The following is a 20,824-nucleotide window of genomic DNA, read 5'->3' as shown; positions in this document are numbered from 1 at the left end:
AGAATGTTAATTGCCACAAATAGAAAACAAATGAGACCCACTACAGTTAGTCCTTGACTTACAACCATGATTGAACTCAAAATTTCCGTAGTTAAGCAAAAGAGTTAAGTGAGTTTTGCCTCATTTTACAACCTTTCTTGCCCTAGTTGTTAAGTGAATTATTGAAGTTGTTTAGTTAGTAACATGATTGTTAAGTAAATCTGGCATTACATTGACTCTGCTTGTCAGAAGGTTGCAAAAGGCAATCATATGATCCTGGGATACTGCAACCTTCATAAATATATGCCAGTTGTCCAGCATCCAAATTTTGATCACCTGACCATCGGGATGCTGAAATGGTCATTAAATGTGAAAAATGGTCATAAGTCACTAACTTCAAACGGTCACTAAATGAACTGTTGTAATTTGAGGACTATCTATATCAGACATACCTAAATAGCTCAATGGCACTGAACAAAACCACTATCACCAAAGAAAAATGGCTTTCAAGTTCCACTGGGACATTTTTCAGATCATTGCCACAGCAAACATATTTTGATGGCATGAAATTCCAGCCCAACTCTTATGTTGACATAACTGATCCACCATTTGTCCACTTTCCATGTTGAACTCTAGTTATATTTAATTTATTTATTGAATGTTTAGACTATCTCAACCATCCAATCAACTCCAGGCAACAGTCTGTTGAAAAAGGCTGTTTTAAATGTTTTCTTAAATGAGAACAAAGTCAGAGCTGTCCAAAGCTCAAGGGGGATATTATCCCACAGGGCAAGAACAGCCAAAACAACATAATTTTAACAGTGGAATATGGAACATGCCTATTCTACTAGATCTAATAAATAAGAAGACGTAAGTGGAGAGAGGTGGTCCTGCAGATAACCAGTCCTTGAGCTATGAAGGCTTTACAGATGACAACCTGCACTTTGAATTCCACCCAGGAGCCAAGTGGGAGCTAGTATCTGAAAGCAGGAATTTCCCAAGTGAATCGAGATGCAATTGCACTACATATAGTCCTTGATCTACAACTATAATGGAACCCAGTTGTTAAGTCAAGGACTACCAGTAATGTATTCTGAATCAGCTGTAGCATCCTGGCCTATTGTGCAAAGGCAAACTGATGTGGACCCGCATTGCATGAGTGCATGTTAAGTAGGGCCTTCAATCCTACACCACTCCCTCAAGGACCTCTGAAACTGCAGCTCCACCACCTTCTCTACAATCTTCCCCAAAAATGGGAGTTTGGAGACATGTTGGAAATTATCCAACACTACTTTCTGCAATGGCTTCTTGAGGTGGAGGCCTCATCACTTAGATGAATTCATCATCCTTTCCCAAACACCTTCAACAAACCAGGAAAGGGATGGATCTAATACACATCCTGTGCGCTTCCGAGACTCAGAGAATGAGATTCCCCCAAGAGCAGAAAAGCCCCTGGCTCAGACAAGTCAAACTTGAGTCAAAGTTAGAATGACTCTGAGTCACTTTATTTATGCCTGGAATTTTCCTTCTTCCCTCCCATCCAAATGTAATGAAGAGGGAAAATCTGTGAAAAGATATGACTTTGTTCTATACTGTTTTTGAACAATGACCAGAAAAAAGTAAGGTAATTATAAATATGTTTTTCATATTATTTTCCAGAGTTTTTCATTTTGTTGCAATGGACTTGCCTGATGAATGAGCGTTACCAAATGATGTAATGTAGGAGAAAGAAAGAGAAGTGCAGTTCTGAGATTTTCTTTCAAAGTGGGCATGGTGAAATAATCTGGTTGGAACAGTAAATTATTTGCTCTGATCAGTGATAGCAATCTGTGTGAAATCCATCTACTTTTTAAATTGATGGCATAAAGGAAGCCACACAATGATTAAACATAGGAAAGACTTGGTGTACCTTCCTTTTAACTTGCGATTCCTTTTCTCCATACTTCAATCCAAATTAAAATATTTTATAATACCCAGTTTTGCAACTAAGGAAAGATATTGACACCATTACAAAATGCTACCCCTCACCTAACACTTAGCCTTTAAAATATCATGTTTATGTGTAAGGGCATGAAATTAATATAGATTGAGAAAATCTCTCTCTCTCTCTCTCTCTCACACACACACACACACACACACATGTCCGTGTAACATTTGGGTGTCTAAAGAAATGACCATTGGGGATCAATTTGGCCCCTCCCATTTTGGACTGTGTAACGTCCTTTGTTAATTTGAAGCCTGTAATGCACTTCCTTGATGCTTATGTAGCCCTTAGATTGAAACAACTTCTTTTCGCCCTCCTCCCCATAATAAATAATAGAAAAGCAGAATTTCTCTTTTCCTCTGCATCTCCTGGAGGTATAATTATGGATTCTTACAGAAGCAGTAGCTATGAGGCTTATTATGACAAGACTGTCAAGAATATGCTACTACACTATCGATGTTATTGGAGCCTTTAATTCAGAGTGAATAATTAATGGCTCAGAGCACAGATATGGTACAATCCTGTAAATAAATGAACATATTGCAATAAGTGCAATGAACCATTGAAAGCAGGCTAACCAAGTGCTGCTACACCTCAAGTAGAAAATGTTCCAGGAAGCAAATCTGTGTCAGTTCTACTAGATGCACCATTGCTTTCTCCTATTACTATATTTTACTCCTACCATCTTTTTAAAAATGCATTATGAAATGTGGCTATGCTGTTCAAGATGTGTCAAAAAACAGTCCCATGGAATTGGGCAGTAAAATAATTTTATTTATATGTTTGTTTGTTTAAATGTATAGGACACTCATCTCACTACTACAGTGACTGGGTGGTTTACAGAATGATAGAAAGGTAAAAAAAAGATAATATAAAATGATTAAAATTAACATGATTAAATAAGAAATTAAAAACCAAGACAAGGTGTCCTGGGCTTGGGGATCTTTTCCACCTTCTCAGCCACCTCCAATACAGCAGGCCCCTATTGGACCCGGCAGTGGTGGGATTCAAGCAATTTAACAACCGGTTCTCTGCCCTAATTATTTCTTCCAACAACCAGTTTGCCAAACTGCTCACAAAGTTAACAACCGGTTCTCCCGAAGTGGTGTGAACTGGCTGAATCCCACCACTGGACCCAGGTCAGTGACAGTGCCAAATTTTCAGGCCCTTCCATAAGGCCAAGAATGTCTCTCACCTTCAATGGGATAATATTCCAAGGGACGGGGGGCCCCAGCAGAAAAGGCTCTTCTTCTGGAATCTGCCAGCTGAAATTCTTTGGCTGACAGGATTTGAAGTACAGATAGTCCTTGACTTATGACCACAATTGAGTCCCTAATTTTTGTTGCTAAGTGAGACATTTGTTAAGTGAATTTTGCTCCATTTTACAACCTTTGTGGCCATAGTTGTTAAGTGGAACACTACAGTTGTTAAGTTAGTAACACAATTGTTAAGCAAATCTGGCTTTCCCATTGGCTTTGCTTGTCAAAAGGTCACAAAAGGTGATCACATGACCCCGGTACACGGCAACCATCATAAATGTGAGTGCAGCTCCCAAGCATCTGAATTTTGATCATGTCACCAGGGGGGTGCTGCAATGGTCAGAAGTGTGAAAAACGGTCTTAAGTAAGGTAACAGGTAACAATAACAGAGTTGGAAGGGACCTTGGAGGCCTTCTAGTCCAACCCCCTGCCCAGGCAGGAAACCCTATACCATCTCAGACAGATGGTTATCCAACATTTTCTTAAAAATTTCCAGTGTTGGAGCATTCACACCTTCTGCAGGCAAGTCGTTCCACTTATTAATTGTTCTAACTATCAGGAAATTTCTCCTTAGTTCTAAGTTGCTACTTTCCTTGATCAGTTTCCACCCATTTCTTCTTGTTCTACCCTCAGGTGCTTTGGAGAATAGTTTGACTCCCTCTTCTTTGTGGCAACCCCTGAGATATTGGAACACTGCTATCATGTCTCCCCTAGTCCTTCTTTTTATTAAACTAGACATACCCATACCGTGAAGAACGGACATGCAACCGTTCTTCATATGTTTTAGCCTCCAGTCCCCTAATCATCTTTGTTGCTCTTCTCTGCATGCTTTCTAGAGTCTTAGCATCTTTTTTACATCACGGCGACCAAAACTGAATGCAGTATTCCAAGTGTGGCCTTACCAAGGCATTATAAAGTGGCGCTAACACTTCACGTGATCTTGATTCTATCCCTCTGTTTATTCAGCCCAGAACTGTGTTGGCTTTTTTAGCAGCTGCTGCACACTGCTGGCTCATACCTAAATGGTTGTCCACTAGGACTCCAAGATCTCTTTCACAGGTACTGCTATTGAGCAAGGTACCACATGTACGGTACCTATGCATTTTGGTTTTTTTTTACTTTTCTTTTACCTTACTTTTTTCACTGTTGAATTTTATTTTGTTAGATAGCGCCCAATGTTCAAGATCCTTCTGTAACTTGAGCCTATCTTCTGGAGTGTTGGCTATTCCTGCAGCTTGGTGTCATCTGCAAATTTGATGAGTTCCCCATCTATCCCCTTGTCCAAGTCATTGATGAAGATGTTGAAGAGTACTGGGGCTAAAACAGACCCCCGGAGTACTCCACTGAATACTTCCCTCCATGTGAATGTAGTTCCATTGAGGACTACACGTTGAGTGCAGTTGGTCAGCCAGTTACAAATCCATCTGGTGGTGGTGCTGTCTAACCCACATTTTTCTGGTCATCTAGTCCAACCCCCTGCTCATGCAGAAGATCTATACTATACTAGATTAAATTTAAAAATTTAAAAAAATAATAAATACTAGGGATTTGAACCGCCGAACTGCCGACCTTTCTGATCGACAAGCTCAGTGTCTTAGTCACTGAGCCACCTAAGTCACTTTTTTAGTGCTATTGTAACTTCAAACGGTCAATAAATGACCTGTTGTAAGTTGAGGACTTCCTGTAGGACTGTTCCACTCAAGTGAGTGGAATGAGCCAACATGGCGAAAGCCTGGACCTTTAAAAAAACTTTAAAGGTAATGACCAACACTTTGAATTGGACCCAGAAGCAAACTGACGATCAGTCTAGCTCACACAGCAGCGGTGTTACATGTGCCTCCCAAGGGGTCTCCAGAACTGTCCATGCCGCTGTGTTCTATACCAGATGTAATTTCTGAATACCCTGCAAGGGTAGCTCCATGTAGAGTATGTTACAGTAATCTAACCAGGAGATGACCAGGGTATGGGTGACTACACGATCCAGGAAATTTAAATCTAATCAATTAATCGAAAGGCACTGTCTTGTCATCTCTTTCTTGTCCTGGAAATGCTTTAACTTGTAGAATGAACTCACACCCATCACATTGAGAGCCCAGAAACAGTTATGCAATTGTGAACAGGTTCACTGAACGGCGCAAATGTACTTCTTTAAGAATGAAGCTCGCTTATTCAACAATACATGATAATTTATTCATAATCTAACACACACAAATTATCAGTTTAAGATTGAATAAATAGATAAATAAAAATAAATAAATAAGCAAACCCCACCAGCTTTAGTGGACAGACTCATTTCCTATCCTGTGTTTTTCAGTCTCATTTATTCTTTCATCAGCAGCCTGCAGCTTTCCACAAATGCCTCTGCAATGCCATAACTGAATTCCAGGGATGGATAAACAGTGACAGTAGCAGAATGTTATGGAATCAAGTTCAGTCTGCTCTACAGTTATCCCAACTATGTAAATGTGGTACTTTTGGTCCTTAAGGTACTCTAGATAGTTAGCAATACTGTAGATATGAAAATGCTAAATGTAATTATTTTCCAAAAAAAAGATCAGGTAAGGAGAAAATGCTGACTGACAAACCTGATGTATTTTCTTCACCCTTCCTGATCCTTTTCTCTCCTATCCTTTCCTTATAAGAAACAGTCTTTTTCTTTTTAATTATTTCTGAAGACCATTGGGCCAATGTCCTTTTTTAAGAGTTCCCAAGCCAACTTTAAATGGATACTGTTAGCTAAAATGTTTTTATAATGATCTGAATACTGTTTGCACAACTGGTTGTATGTAGTTATTTATCTATGTTTTACAAGGCTTATAAGTCACTCCAATCAACCAATTCTTGAATGGCAAACAATTCTCCAAGCCCTTAATTTTGAATTAAAAGAGACAGATTAATCATGTTTAAAAATTAAACATATATATTATAAGCAAATATATAAAAATCATCAACTAGCATTTGGAATGTAATAAAGTTAATTCATTGTCCAAAGTAAAATCCCTAGATTCTGGATCAAAATCACAAGATACATTATGCGATTCACAGTGTGAATTCACCAATCTTGCTAAGTTTGTTTCATCGGTTTATGAAATAAACCACAATAGGCCAAGTGCTACAGTAAGTTAAGATACAACGTTATTTACAAACCACACTAGTTGGGTTAAAATAAAATCAAACAACTTTCCATATGATTAATATACTGGATGAACCAAACCCAATCTGGATTCAGCGCAAGAACAATTTTCTGGGGTTTTAGAAATTATGTATCATCTTCTTTTAATAAGAATACTGAATTATTTATATCAGATAGTTTAGAATAGAATAGAATAGAATTTTATTGGCCAAGTGTGATTGGACACACAAGGAATTTGTCTTGGTGCATATGCTCTCAGTGTACATAAAAGAAAAGATACGTTCATCAAGGTACAACATTTACAACACAATTGATGATCAATATATCAATATAAATCATAAGGATTGCCAGCAACAAGTTATAGTCATACAGTCATAAGTGGAAAGAGATTGGTGATGGGAACTATGAAACGATTAATAGTAGTGCAGATTCAGTAAATAGTCTGACAGTGTTGAGGGAATTATTTGTTTAGCAGAGTGATGGCCTTGAAAAACTGTTCTTGTGTCTAGTTGTTCTGGTGTGCAGTGCTCTATAGCGTCGTTTTGAGGGTAGGAGTTGAAACAGTTTATGTCCAGGATGCAAGGGATCTGCAAATATTTTCACGGCTCTCTTCTTGATTCATGCAGTATACAGGTCCTCAATGGAAGGCAAGTTGGTAGCAATTATTTTTTCTGCAGTTCTAATTATCCTCTGAAGTCTGTGTTTTTCTTGTTGGGTTGCAGAACCGAACCAGACAGTTATAGAGGTGCAAATGCCAGACTCAATAATTCCTCTGTAGAACTGGATCAGCAGCTCCTTGGGCAGTTTGAGCTTACTGAGTTGGCGCAGAAAGAACATTCTTTGTTGTCCTTTTTTAATGATGTTTTTGATGTTAGCTGTCCATTTGAGATCTTGCGATATGATAGAACCCAGAAATTTGAAGGTTTCTACTGTTGATACTGTGTTGTCAAGTATTGTGAGAGGTGGAAGTATGGAAGGGTTTTTCCTAAAATCTACCACCATTTCTACGGTTTTGAGTGTGTTCAGTTCCAGATTGTTTTGGTTGCACCACAAGGCTAGTCGTTCGACCTCTTGTCTATATGCGGATTCGTCATTGTCTCGAATGAGACCAATCACTGTTGTGTCATCTGCGAACTTCAGTAGCTTAACAAATGGATCATTGGAGATGCAGTCATTGGTATACAGAGAGAAGAGAAGTGGGGAGAGCACACTAGTATTAGTTTAAATACTAGTATTAGTTTAAATACTAATAAGAAATATAATTCCAATAAGATCAGAAATATTACAATCCAACATGACAATATATTGACTTTCTGGTTATTAGCCAACACTTAAAATATTCCCTACAAGTACAGTAGTCCTCGGCTTACGACCACAATTGAGGCCAACATGTCTGTTGCCAAGTGAGACAGTTGTTAAATGAATTCCTGCAGTTGTTAAGTTAGTAACATGGTTGTAAAGTGAATCTGACTTCCCCATTTATTTTGCTTGTCAAAAGGTCACAAAAGGTAACCATATGACCCAGGACATTGCAGCCATCATAAATATGAGCCAGTTGCCAAGTATCTGAATTTTGATCACGTGACCATAGGGATGCTGCAGCGGTGTTAGTGTGAAAAATGAAAAAGTCCCTTTTTCAGTGCCATCATAATGGTCACTAAATGAACTGCCGTAAGTCAGGGACTACCTATATGAACACTTCTATCTGGCCCCTTTAAAAAAACATTATCATTAAAATGTTATCATTAAAGAGAGGAGCAGGTATATAAATACTATAGTGGCTATGATTTTTTCAGTATTGGAATGTAAGCTACATTGTAGTATATTATTTATTTAAGCACAGTTATGCTGTTTCAGCTGTCCAATTCTCTAATTCCAAAATGATGAACATAACTTTTCCTGTTAAGACCATTTGTAAAACTCCCTTGACTTATAGTTAACAACAGAACTCAAGCAGAGGCGTTTTTGTTTTTATGTGTTTTTTATATGGCAGCTCTGTGAAGCCACAAAAATTTATCCATTCCTACAACGAATATTCCAAAGATATAATTTGCGTCTTCTGAGCTTTGAGATGAAGATAGCAACACATTTCTGACAGAACGTGCAGTTATATTCTATACCAGTTCTCAAAAGCTCTGTAAAGACAGGATTTACAGAGGCGCAAGAGAAAAGTAGTTAAAAAAGTAGAAAAAGCAGCCATGCTAACATATATGTTAAAAAGATCATAGAAAGTTATCTGGATTTGAAGAAATTATGACACAGAACAAGCTATCTGTGTTTATAGAACAATCCTTGACTTGAAAGGCACACAAAAGTGTCACAATTATATTGTCGGATTTTCTGGTTTGTTGTTGTTGTTAGTTGCAAAGTTGTGTCCGACCCATCGTGACCCCATGGACAACGTTCCTCCAGGCCTTCCTATCCTCTACCATCCTCTGGAGTCCATTCAAGCTCATGCCTACTGCTTCAGTGACTCCATCCAGCCACCTCATTCTCTGTCGTCCCATTCTTCTTTTGCCTTCAATCATTCCCAGCATTAGGCTCTTCTCCAGTGAGTCCTTCCTTCTCATTAGGTGGCCAAAGTATTTCAGTTTCATCTTCAAGATCTGGCCTTCTCAAGAGCAATCAGGGTTCATCTCCTCTAGGACTGACTTGTTTGTTTGCCTTGCAGTCCAAGGGACTCGCAGGAGTCTTCTCCAGCACCAGAGTTCAAAGGCCTCAATTCTTTGGCGCTCAGTCTTTCTTATGGTCCAACTTTCACAGCCATACTGGGAAAACCATTTATTTATTTTTATTTTTTATTTTATTTATTTGTCACAATATCATTCCTAAGCATAAGCATGAAGCAACAGTAAGACAGGAATGGTAGGCACGTTTGTGCTCTTATGCACGCCCCTTATAGACCTCTTAGGAAAGGGGTGAGGTCAATAGTAAACAGTTTCTGGTTGAAGATTTGGGGACTTTGGGAACCATAGCCTTGACTATACACACTTTTGTTGGCAGGGTGATGTCTCTGCTTTTTAATACACTGTCTAGATTTGCCATAGCTTTCCTCCCCAGGAGCAAGCGTCTTTTAATTTCTTGGCTGCAGTCCCCATCTGCGGTGATCTTGAAGCCCAGGAAAATAAAATCTGTCACTACCTCCATTTCTTCCCCATCTATCTGCCAGGAATTGAGAGGGCCAGATGCCATATTCTTAGTTTTCTTAATGTTGAGTTTCAAGCCAACTTTTGCACTCTCCTCCTTCACCCACATCAAGAGACTTTTTAGTTCCTCTTCACTTTCTGCCATTAGAGTGGTATCATCTGCATATCTGAGGTTGTTGATATTTCTCCCGGCAATCTTAATTCCAACTTTTGATTCATCCAGCCCCGTCTTTCTCATGATGTGCTCTGCATATAAGTTAAATAGGCAGGGCGACAGTATACAGCCTTGCTGGACTCTTTTCCCAATTTTGAACCAATCAGTGGTTCCGTGTCCAGTTCTCACTGTTGCTTCTTGACCCACATACAGTTTTCTCAAGAGACAAATAAAATGGTCTGGTATACCCATCTCTTTAAGAACTTGCCACAATTTGTTGTGATCCACACAATCAAAGGCTTTAGCATAGTCAATGAAGCAGATGTTTTTCTGGAACTCCCTAGCTTTCTCCATGATCCAGTATATATTGGCAATTTAATCTCTAGTTCCTCTGCCTCTTTGAAATCCTGCCTGTACTTCTGGTAGTTCTTGATCCACATACTGCTGGAGCCTAGCTTGTAGGATTTTAAGCATAACCTTACTAGCATGTGAAATGAGTGCAATGGTCCGACAGTTTGAATATTCTTTGGCATTGCTTTTCTTTGGAATTGGAATGTAAACTGACCTTTTCCAATCCTGTGGCCACTGCTGAGTTTTCCAAATTTGCTGACAAATTGAGTGTAGTACTTTTACTACATCGTCTTTTAAGATTTTGAATAGCTCATCTGGAATACTGTCTCCTCCACTAGCTTTGTTGTTGCTCAGATTTCCTAAGACCCATTTGACTTCACATTCTAGGATGTCTGGCTCAAGGTCAGTGACTACCCCATTGTGGTTATCAGGGATGTTAAGTTCCTTCTTGTATAGTTCTTCTTGTAATTTTGCCACCTCTTCTTAATCTCTTCTGCCTCTGTTAGATCCCTGCCACTTTGGTCCTTTATCATGCCCATCTTTGCATGAAAGGTTCCCTTCATATCTCCAATTTTCTTGAAGAGATCTCTGGTCCTCCTTATTCTATTGTTTTCTTCTATTTCTTTGCACTGTTCATTTAAGAATGTATTCTTATCTCTTCTAGCTATTCTCTGGAATTCTGCATTCAACTGGGTGTATCTTTCTCTTTCTCCCTTGCCTTTCGCTTCCCTTCTTTTCTCAGCTATTTGCAAAGCTTCCTCAGACAGCCATTTTGCTTTCTTGCCTTTCTTTTTCTTTGGGATGGTTTTAGTTGCTACCTCTTGTACAATGTTGCGAACCTCCATCCATAGTTCTTCATGCACTCTGTCTATCAGATCTAATTCCTTAAATATATTTGTCACCTCTGCTGTATATTCATCAGGGATATGATTTAGTTCATACCTTAGTGGCCTCGGGCTTTTCCCTACTTTCTTCAAGCCTAAATTTTGCAAGAAGCTCATGATCTGAGCCACAGTCAGCTCCTGATTTTTTTTTTTAATTTACATTTATATCCCGCCCTTCTCCGAAGACTCAGGGTGGCTTACAGTGTGTAAGGCAATATTTTGTTTTTACTGACTGTATAGAGCTTCTCTATCTTTGGCTGCAGAGCACATAGTCAATCTGATTTCTGTGTTGACCGTCTGGTGATGTCCATGTGTAGAGTTGTCTCTTGAGTTGTTGGAAAAGAGTGTTTGCTATGACCATTGTATTATCTTGACAGAATTCTATCAGCCTGTGCCCTGCTTCATTTTGTACTCCAAGGCTTATTCTAGTTATCTTTTGGCTTCCTAGTTTACCATTCCAATCCCCCATGATGATAAGGACATCATTTTTTGGTGTTAATTCTATAAGGTGCTGTAGGGCTTCATAGAACTGGTCAATTTCATCCTCTTCAGCACCAGTCGTTGGGGCACAGACTTGGACTACAGTGATATTGCATGGTTTGCCTTCAATTCGAACTGAGATCATTCTGTTATTTTGGGGATTGTATCCCAGTATTGCTTTTCGTACTCTTTCATTGATTATGAAGGCTACTCCATTTCTTCTGAGGGATTCTTGCCCGCAGTAGTATACCTGATGGCCATCTGAATTAAATTCACCCATTCCTGTCCATTTTAGTTCACTGATTCCTAAGATGTCGATGTTCAGTCTTGTCATCTCTTGTTTGACCATGTCCAGTTTACCTTGATTCACGGATCTTACATTCCAGGTTCCTATGGAGAAAAAATCTTCGCCATGACAAGGCAGTAATCCATGAAGGGGATGGTGAGACTAGGAGTCTTGAAATTCTATTCAAGAATTTGAACAGGAAATAATACAAATAATTCTGTATTGATCCCACAGAGTACTCACTCACAAACTGATAATAGATCAGAAGGTAAATATAGGCTAGGTTCATGTACTGCATTAAACTCTGGCTTGCTTAAATCATGATTTGTGGAATAAGCGATACTAACCCAGTTAAAATATGAACATACCATAGTTGCTTGATTCACAGGTCATGCTAAGTCAAAAGCAAAGAAACTGTGTGATGGTTTAGTGTCAAATATAAATCTGACCACCTTCTTGTTTTTGTTATTCGTCCAGGGACCAAGAGCAGCTAGAAAGCTGCGAGCATCACTTCCGAGGATAAGCATCAAGCAAGAGGAACAATAACCTGCTCCCTTTTGTCATCTGAATAAGGAACTGGCTTCCCCCTTCCCTGACAGAAAGTAGTACCATGTCCAAGAATTTTATAAGATACATCAAAAAATTGCAGCTTCCTGCAATAACACCAGCGGAACTGCAAAAAAATGCATTACTTGGAACATCGTACATTTTAAGAAGGTGCTTGCTTGATACCTAGGATGCTGGCAGCAACCTGTATCAACCGTTAGCACCAGCCAATGGCATTTGTGATGCATTTTTGAATGTTCAATTGACTGAGTTTTATGTTTAATGAATAAAGTAAATAATAATTATTATTATTACAATAATTATTGCAATACTTTACATTAAAGTTGGCAGTGTTTTGGCAGACAGGAAAGGATTCCTTCCCTTTTTTCGGCGTGTGAGTGTGTATTGAGGCTGTGAGACAACTGGAACAGCTTCCAAGGGGAAAAATGGGACCTTTATGTTTTGAATTTCTGTTTTTGTTAATCCTGTAATTTATTAATTTTGCTGATGTAGTTGCTTAGGCTCAGGCCTAGAATCCAGGAAACTGTGAGTTCTAGTCCCACCAGGGCCTAGAAAGCTGGCTGGGTGACTTTGGGCCAGTCATTTTCTCTCAGCTCAGCCCACCTCACAGGGTTGTTGTTGCAGGGAAAATAGGAGGAAGGAGTATTATGTATCTTCATTGCCTTGAGTTTCTTACAAACTAATAAAGGCAGGATAAAAACCGAATAAATAAATAATACATTGTAAAATATGCAATAGCAGTTTGATACTAAATTTAATGAGCTGGAAGTCAGGAAGCTCTTGGGAAAGCAAATAAAAAAAGGGGCTACACAAGGTCCACAGTGTATGTTTTATCTTGGAAAACTAACCCCCTCCCCTGTTTTCCTTCCGTTCTTTTTCGTTTGCATTGGTTTCCATTTTTTAAACTAAATGCATCAAATTAATACAGGTAGTCCTCAACTTACAACTGTTCATTTAGTGACTGTTCAAAGTTACAATGGCACTGATAAAAGTGACTTATGACCATTTTTCACACTTAAGAACTTTGCAGTATCCCATGATCATGTGATCAAAATTCAGATGCTTCGCTGCTGACTCATACCTATGACTGTTGCTGTGTCCCATGTGATCCCCTTTTGTGACCTTTTGACAAGCAACATCAATGGGGAAGCCAGATTCACTTAACAGCTGTCCGACCAATTTATCAACTGTGGTGATTCACTTAAGAGGCAAAAAGAGGCAAAACTCACTTAGCAAATGCCTCACTTTTGTCTTGTCTCACTCAAGATAAATTCTGGGCTCAGTGGAGGACTACCTGTTAACCATATATTAAATGAAATGAAAACTGAATAGACAGCAAATCTCTTCAAAGACAGGGAAGTTAAATGAATGGAAGATAGAAACACAGGTCTATCCTGTAAAAGCTCTTGTAATTAATGAGCTTATGAATGCCCCAGATCACTCACGGAGCTGGTCTTCAGATTCCTGTTGTGCTAAGTTATATATCTGACATTTCCAGATAAGTCATTTAAGGATACAGAAACACACTGCATTGTGTGCTGCGGACAGCTGGCAGTAAATGAGCAAACCTAATGTGCATTTTTAATATTTATGTTAATGTTTACCACTTACTGAAAACGATGCGGACCAGTTTCATCTAATGATAAGAGTGTTTAATTGCAACCAGGAATGCCTAGATTCCAGTTCTACCTGACTTCATACTTCAATGAATGATTCAGGCCTAGATATTATTTTTCAACCTAACCTTCTTCGCAGGGTTGTTGTGAACACAGAAGGCAAACTAGCCTCATCTGCATTGCCTTGAGTTTCCTAAATAGCCATTTTCCCCACAGAAATTAATTTTTCTCCAGTATCCTTTGGTGAAGACTTGAAATTACAAAAGCACAGGTCATACAACACAATTATTATCTTTCTCCCTTCAATTCAACACTCTCCCAATATAAATTCCTGCTTCAAATGAATGATTAGCTTTTAACCTTAGTAAATAGAACACTTCATAGGTAGACAAATTATGCAAGTATCAAAATATTTAGGCCTGGTAGAAGCCTGACCTCTAGTGGACAATAGTAACAGTAATTCGGCTCAGTATATTTAAAATGTATTTTACATTTAAAGATAATCTATTTTGCTAGTTATAAATAATGGATTGCTTATTTGACAGATACACACACACACACACACTCACACACACACACACACACACACACACACTCTTGAAGAGTGACAATTTCAGTACTACAACCACTAACAAAAGAGAAAGTAGTTAGCAAAACTTGGGTTCAAGATAATAAATTATCATTGATATTTACCAAAAACTTGGTACTTTCAAATGGCCACCTGCTAACACAGACAATACACCAGTGGGAGAGAAAAAGAGTGCTAAAATTCCAGCATAAGGTAATTTTTTTCCCCATTCCTCAAGAAGACTCAGAATGGATATAACTAGAACTGGAAATACAGAAAATACTGTTGAGCAAAGGTTGGTTCACCCGTAGGCTGCTTTTGATCTTCAACCTCTTTTTCTGTCGCCTCCAGTAACTGTACAACTGAGTGATGATATGAATCCTCGACTTACAACCAAATTGAGTCCAAAATTACAGTTATGAGTTGTTGTGGTTGTTAAAAGGTCACCAAAGGTCACCATGTGACCAAACCCGATTATACAACATTTTTTGCAGTGATTGCTAGCGGGCTTAATTTTCCGCAATGGGCATTTTTGCTGTAAAATGGAAGTAAATGCTAGAAGCCAGCAAAATGCTTTGAAAATCAGGGTCAAGTGACTGCAGGACAGTGCAAATGGCGTAAAGAGAAGGTAGCTGTCAAGAGCCCAAAATGCAATCAAGTGAACGTGTGTGGTACTACAGCTATCATAATTTCGAAATTGGGTCAGAAGCATCTTCTGGGGGAGGTGGGGTCAGTGGTGAAATGTAAAAAATTTTACTACCGGTTCTGTGGGCGTGGATTGGTGGGGGTGGTAATGTGACTGGGTGGGCGTGGCCAACTTTTTTTTTTTTTTACTTTTAAAAGCATTTTTTCTACAACCTCTTTGGCCAAAGAGGTTTTAAAAAAATGCTTTTAAAAGGCTTCTCTGACAATCCCAGCTGAGTTGCCTAATCGTCAGAACCTTTTAAAAGTATTTTTACAACCTCTTCGGCCAAAGAGATTGTAAAAAAAATGCTTTTAAAAAGTTCTGACGATCCCAGCTGAGCATCATCAGAAGTTTTTTTTTTTTACTTTTAAAAGCATTTTTTTTGGCCGAAGAAAAAAATGCTTTTAAAAGTTAAAAAAAAAAAAAAAACCTCCGATGATCACGCGGCTCAGCTGGGCATAGGTGGAGGGGCAGGGATTTTTGCTACCGGTTCTCAGAACCACCCGCTGCCATCGCTACTGGATCACGTGATCCGATCTGAACTGGGAGCATTTCACACCTCCATTGTAACTTCAGTTATGAAGTAATGAGGCTTAAGTTGACGCCTACCTATATCATAGTTTTCTGTATTTTACGTTGTTAGTGTTATATTTCTAAAGCAATTTTAACTGTTCCAAACTCCTCAAAGCCCCACCTCCAGAAAATAAAAAGACCTGGCTTTCCCCCTCTAGTTACATCATCTCATTGCTGCTATGTCCCTTGCAGTTCTTGTTTCCCTAAATACTGTTTTCAAAAAGAAACATTCCCCTCCACTGCTTACTGTTATCAGCTTAATATCCCTGGCTGGTTATCCTTCTACCAAACCTTCCATTGGCTTTTACAACAAAGCAGTAAAAAAACGGAGGTCAGTGGTAACGTCTAGGAAAGTTTCATCATTGATACCATGAAACACCTTAATCATGATAACATTAAATATATGAATGTAAATTTAGAACTACAGTAAAATGTATAAATAAGAGCTATTAATAACTTCCAGGTGATATATTAAACAATATATTATTCAATATATATTACACTTAATTTCTAAACAGCCAGCTTTTAATTATTTATGCAAACTTTTTATTACTAGTCCAATCCAGAGAAGCAAGGCAGTTTGTGGTAACTTTTAAATCAATAGATCAAAAAATCAAGCCCAACGAAATAGTCCAACAAAAAATCCCACAAACTGATCTCCAAATATACTAATAATTCCTGAACTTGAAAATAAGGATGCCATTTTTGGGGGAAAAATACCTTCAAAGAACAGGGACACGCTGGCTTTTAAAGCACCAAATATTAGGTAATCTAGCTTCCAATCCTTTTTCCGTCACGAATAGTGTATTTGGCCTTTGGCAAATCTGTAAAACAAAAGATGTGTCAGGAATTAAATGAATAGATAATGAAAGAAAAAGAAAGTCTCTGTAGAGGAAGCCATACCTCTTCTTGTAGCAATAAAAGCGCTATAAAAACTTTTATTTTTAAATATTTCTGGTTATTAATAATGTGATATTTTAATGAAAATACTTGCTTTCTTTAAAGTGTTTATGAGCCAGTAGTGGAATATAATGCTCAGTAAGCAAGTGGACCACTGGCTGAACTCATACACCCTGCTGTGCATAAGGTAATTTCTACATCAGATTTTTTTGTGAACTCAGCCACTGTGGTTTATAAATTAGAATGTTCTCAATGGCATCAATCACATATTTGCTGACACAGAAAAATGCAACTTTTGACAGTACATTGAATGTTCAACATGGCTGTAAATCCTACATTGGCTTTTTTCCACTTTCTCTTCTAGAAAAACAAATCTTATATTAAAATAAACTGCCTGAAATACAAAGCACTATTCAAACCTTTGGTATAAAATTACCGTATTTTTTGCAGTATAAGACATTCCGGACCATAAGATGCACTTAGCTTTTGGGGAGGAAAACAAGAAAAAAATATCTGCCTCTCCCTCCCAGCATCCATCGGTATTCATCTGCCTAGTGTCCTTGCAGCAAATAGCCTGGTCAGCTTCAGCATGTTATCGCAGCCTGATTTAGCATGAGCAGCTGATTGGTGGTTGGATCGGCCTCCCAGAATACCGCCAATCAGCTGTTCCAGGCTGTGGGGATCGACGCCACCTATCACTGCCTCTGCATGTCCTGTTTTCAGCTTCCGCATGCCCCATTTTCGGCCTCCGCTTGTCCCATTTTTTGCCTCCGTGCACCCTGTTTTCAATCTCCATGTGTCCCATTTTCTGCCTGTTCCAGGCAGTGGGGATTTCCGCCACTGCAGCTGATCACGGTGATAGATGGTGGCGATCAGTATTGGCGATGATTCCCCCGTCTGGAACGGGCTGAAAACAGAGGTCAAAAACGTGGTGCAGAGGCCAAAAATGGGATGCATGGAGGCAGAAAATGGGGCATGTGGAGGCTGAAGGTTGGGGTTGGTAGGTGCGCAGGGCTTCGGCAACATTCACTCTATAAGATGCACAGACATTTCCACCCACTTTTTTTTCGGGGGGGGGAAGTGCATCTTATATACCAAAAAATATGATATTCTGTTCAAAATTTCTACTGTCTCTCTTTTTACACACACATAAATAGATTTAAATTTCATTGAGTTAACTGTGGGGTTACTGCCAGTTCAGTCAATATTCAATTTCAGCTCTGGTTTGCTTTCTGTTTCCCTTACTATAAAAGATCAGTTTCAAACATATTTAATAGTATTGAGATGATTGCTTTGACTTTTAGTACAAAATTCTATCATGAACCTGAAATTAAATCTAAATAACATGCCAAGAGGCTAACATTGTTGTCTGTTTAAATTAAAAAGCAGACAATTTTGTGACACCTCAAAAAAAGGAGTTTCTAAAAACAATTTTTCAAAGCATTCATTTCTATGAACATGATCCACAAAAATCTGATATGGTAACAGATTTGAACCTTCAACCTCCACCTCACATCCTACAGGCTGACTTTTCAGCTCATGGGTCTTGAGCAAAGTTCTCTCCCCTGTCCACCCTCCTACTCCTATTTTACTTTGTCCTCATGTTTACTCTCTGTGGGGAATTGAGGAATGGGAAATGCCTGGCTAAAGTGGAGCTGATCTTGCTGCAGTTTCTACCAGAGCATTAGAAGGATTTCCTCTGGCTTTACCTTTCTATTCCTCCTTGCCATGAAAAGGTGTGTATGAGCAAAACCGCCAAGGCTACTAGGCGATGCTGTCTGCACTCCCTCAGCGGTGGATATGCGGCATAGATCCTGGTTCATGTAAGTTTGACTTGACACCCTGTTTCCCTGATGGAAAAAATAATATGCCCTTTGAAGCACTATTTCTCCATACAGGAGACATATTCCAGAAGAAAACAGTAGGACACTTTAAAGAGGTGGGGATTAATGGATATCATTCTGCTTCAATAGTTAACCGAAGGGTCTAGAATAGATCAACCTACTTGCCCAAATCCATTTTCTTATACTTAACACTTTACTTATACATAACACTTCTTTGTCCCAATTCACACAGTTCAGTGAGCCAGAAAATAGTATGAATAAGAAGGTCTCTCAATAGTTATTGTCATTTTACACAAAGTGGTGAAATAAGCTGGTTCAGTACAGCAAAAGAAAGTAGTAGTCAATGAAACAAAAAAGTAGTTAATACATGTAGAGGATGTGTATTTTCCTCCCCATATTTAATACATTGCACAAGAGATGTTGATTTTGGTAGAACTGTACAGGAATGATGACATGTCACCTGATCCAAGGGAAGGTCAGATGAATATGGAAGCAGGTTTCATATGCATCTCTTGGGGAATGGAAAACTTGCCAATGGATGCTTTGCCCGATCTATTCAGTGATTTGGGCTCTATATAAAATACCTTTCAGGAGGAGGCACAAAGGAGCACATGAAGAGTCCATGCAATAGTTCAACGGTGTCACTTTGGCATATGAGGCAGAATTTGATGAGCATAGTTGTGTTGGAGATATGTTGACTATTTAAACCAGGGGTGTCCAATCTTGGCAACTTTAAGGTTTAGCTCTTTAACACTTACATCCACAAGCCTTAAAATTGTCATGGTTGGACACCCTGATTTAAACAAAGCAAAAAGTAAGTTGTATTAAACATACCGGCAACCTTTTCACACACAAGAGAGAATTTCCTCCTGACTCCAAAATCAAATGGTCCTTAATGTAACAGACTATTTCTGATCCCTAAACTGTGCTATCTTACTGATATCACAAGCTTTCCTCCCAGCACCATATTCACACAACCTACTAACTACCAGGAAGAAATGAAAAAGGCTCACCGTAAGCTTGAATGTGGCCCAATCGATTGGTAATGAGAACTTGAGCTAGACGCTTGCTTCAGATTTAAAATATCCTACTAGTGTATGAGTGTTTGACCACAGCCTGACTCAGGTATTATAGAAGAACGAGCAGAACCTGGGGGCAGGTGGAATCAGCCCGGAATCATTACATTCCCACAAGCGGTCCAAATTCAGCCTCTCTTGAATTCCATTAATTTATGTAGTGCCAATTTAGTGCTGTTAATTGACCACTAGATTTTTGTGTATAGGCATGAACAATAAATCAGTTTAACTGGAACATAATGGGTGGTCCTGATTCCTTGCGCATGACATTTTGCCCAACACTGTAATTCTATAGATAATCAAACCACTAAATTAACATGGTTTGGGATTATGTGGAATATGAGAGCAACCTGAGTTAAGGAAAGATGGCACAGATGTATGTCTGTTAGTTTTATATCCCATCTTTCATTCAGGGATAGGAGTCTTAACATAGATGAATGAGATGTACAAAACCAATCCATAATTTACACTTGTCATTTTTAATCTCTAGATTGTAATTAAATTGGCTTTCTGTTCATTTATATGATTCTCTTTTTGGTACTATTACAGTAACTGTAAGATACCTTGAATTTCATGTGGAGAATTTTAGTGTTAGTTTGAGCCACTAAAAATGATGAGGAGCAAGAGGAGCTGTTGCTAAGTAACAGAATACGTTTCATAAGCCAGAAAACTTTACCGAGGATCTTTGGTTGAAACAAACTTGCCTATGATTCGAAAAAGCTGAAGCAAACAAACAATTGGTGGCTCTCAACTCCTGTTTTTTCTGCCCCTTCCAAAGAAACCTGACATTGTGCTGCTTAGACCTGCTGGAAAATTACCAAAAGGTGTAGCCCCCCCTTTTTTTTGCCTATTTCTGGTGGCAATAAATGAAACAAAGAAAAGGCTATGTTAAACCTCAGACAATCATATCACATTTATGTTTTTAAAAATGCCAGTACTTCCTTCAACGCTGGAAAAATGGGCTAAAATCCAGTCTTCTCTGATTAGTCACTATCATTCACTGTAGTCATTGGCCACTGATTTGTTCTTTAAGCATAGCAATCAAGAGATTTAATGCTCACATCTGGACTAAATGTAGCAGTGAGTTGTACATCTTTGTTTTCCGGGAAAAAATTTATGATTTTGTGACAACAGCCTTTCTTAGGAGCTTGAATTAGCTTTTTATTCAAAGTTATGATGGTGCTGAACGAGGGCTATTTATGTGGCCATCACAGCACTCCTCCCTCACATGATCACGGTTGAGGCACTTGGCAACCAGCCTGCACTTATAACAGTTGCAGCATCCTGCTGTCACGTTATCACTGTTTACAACCTCCCCTGCTGACTTCCCACAAGCAAA

The 20,824-nt window shown here is 38.8% G+C and overlaps 1 protein-coding gene across 6 annotated transcripts in view; it reads right to left on the bottom strand.

Moving 5' to 3' along the window:
- LOC131196323 (guanine nucleotide-binding protein G(I)/G(S)/G(O) subunit gamma-12) overlaps positions 1-20,824 on the bottom strand; it is a 51,586-nt gene that overhangs the window by 20,709 nt on the left and 10,053 nt on the right. For 3 of the 6 annotated variants that reach the window (XM_058178971.1, XM_058178967.1, XM_058178970.1), the window contains exon 2: positions 16,386-16,489. The exons of 1 other annotated variant lie outside the window; for it this stretch is intronic. The gene's annotated coding sequence lies outside the window, so the exon portion shown is untranslated. Of the gene's footprint in view, positions 1-16,385; positions 16,490-18,274; positions 18,416-20,824 lie in introns of all 6 variants that reach the window. 2 more of the 6 variants (XM_058178972.1, XM_058178968.1) reach the window with 1 other exon arrangement.

This window comes from Ahaetulla prasina, chromosome 3 (genome assembly GCF_028640845.1).
Source record: "Ahaetulla prasina isolate Xishuangbanna chromosome 3, ASM2864084v1, whole genome shotgun sequence".
Lineage (NCBI taxonomy): Eukaryota > Metazoa > Chordata > Lepidosauria > Squamata > Colubridae > Ahaetulla > Ahaetulla prasina.
The sequence above is the reverse complement of the archived record's forward strand: the minus strand, read 5'-3'. Positions and strand labels throughout refer to the sequence as shown.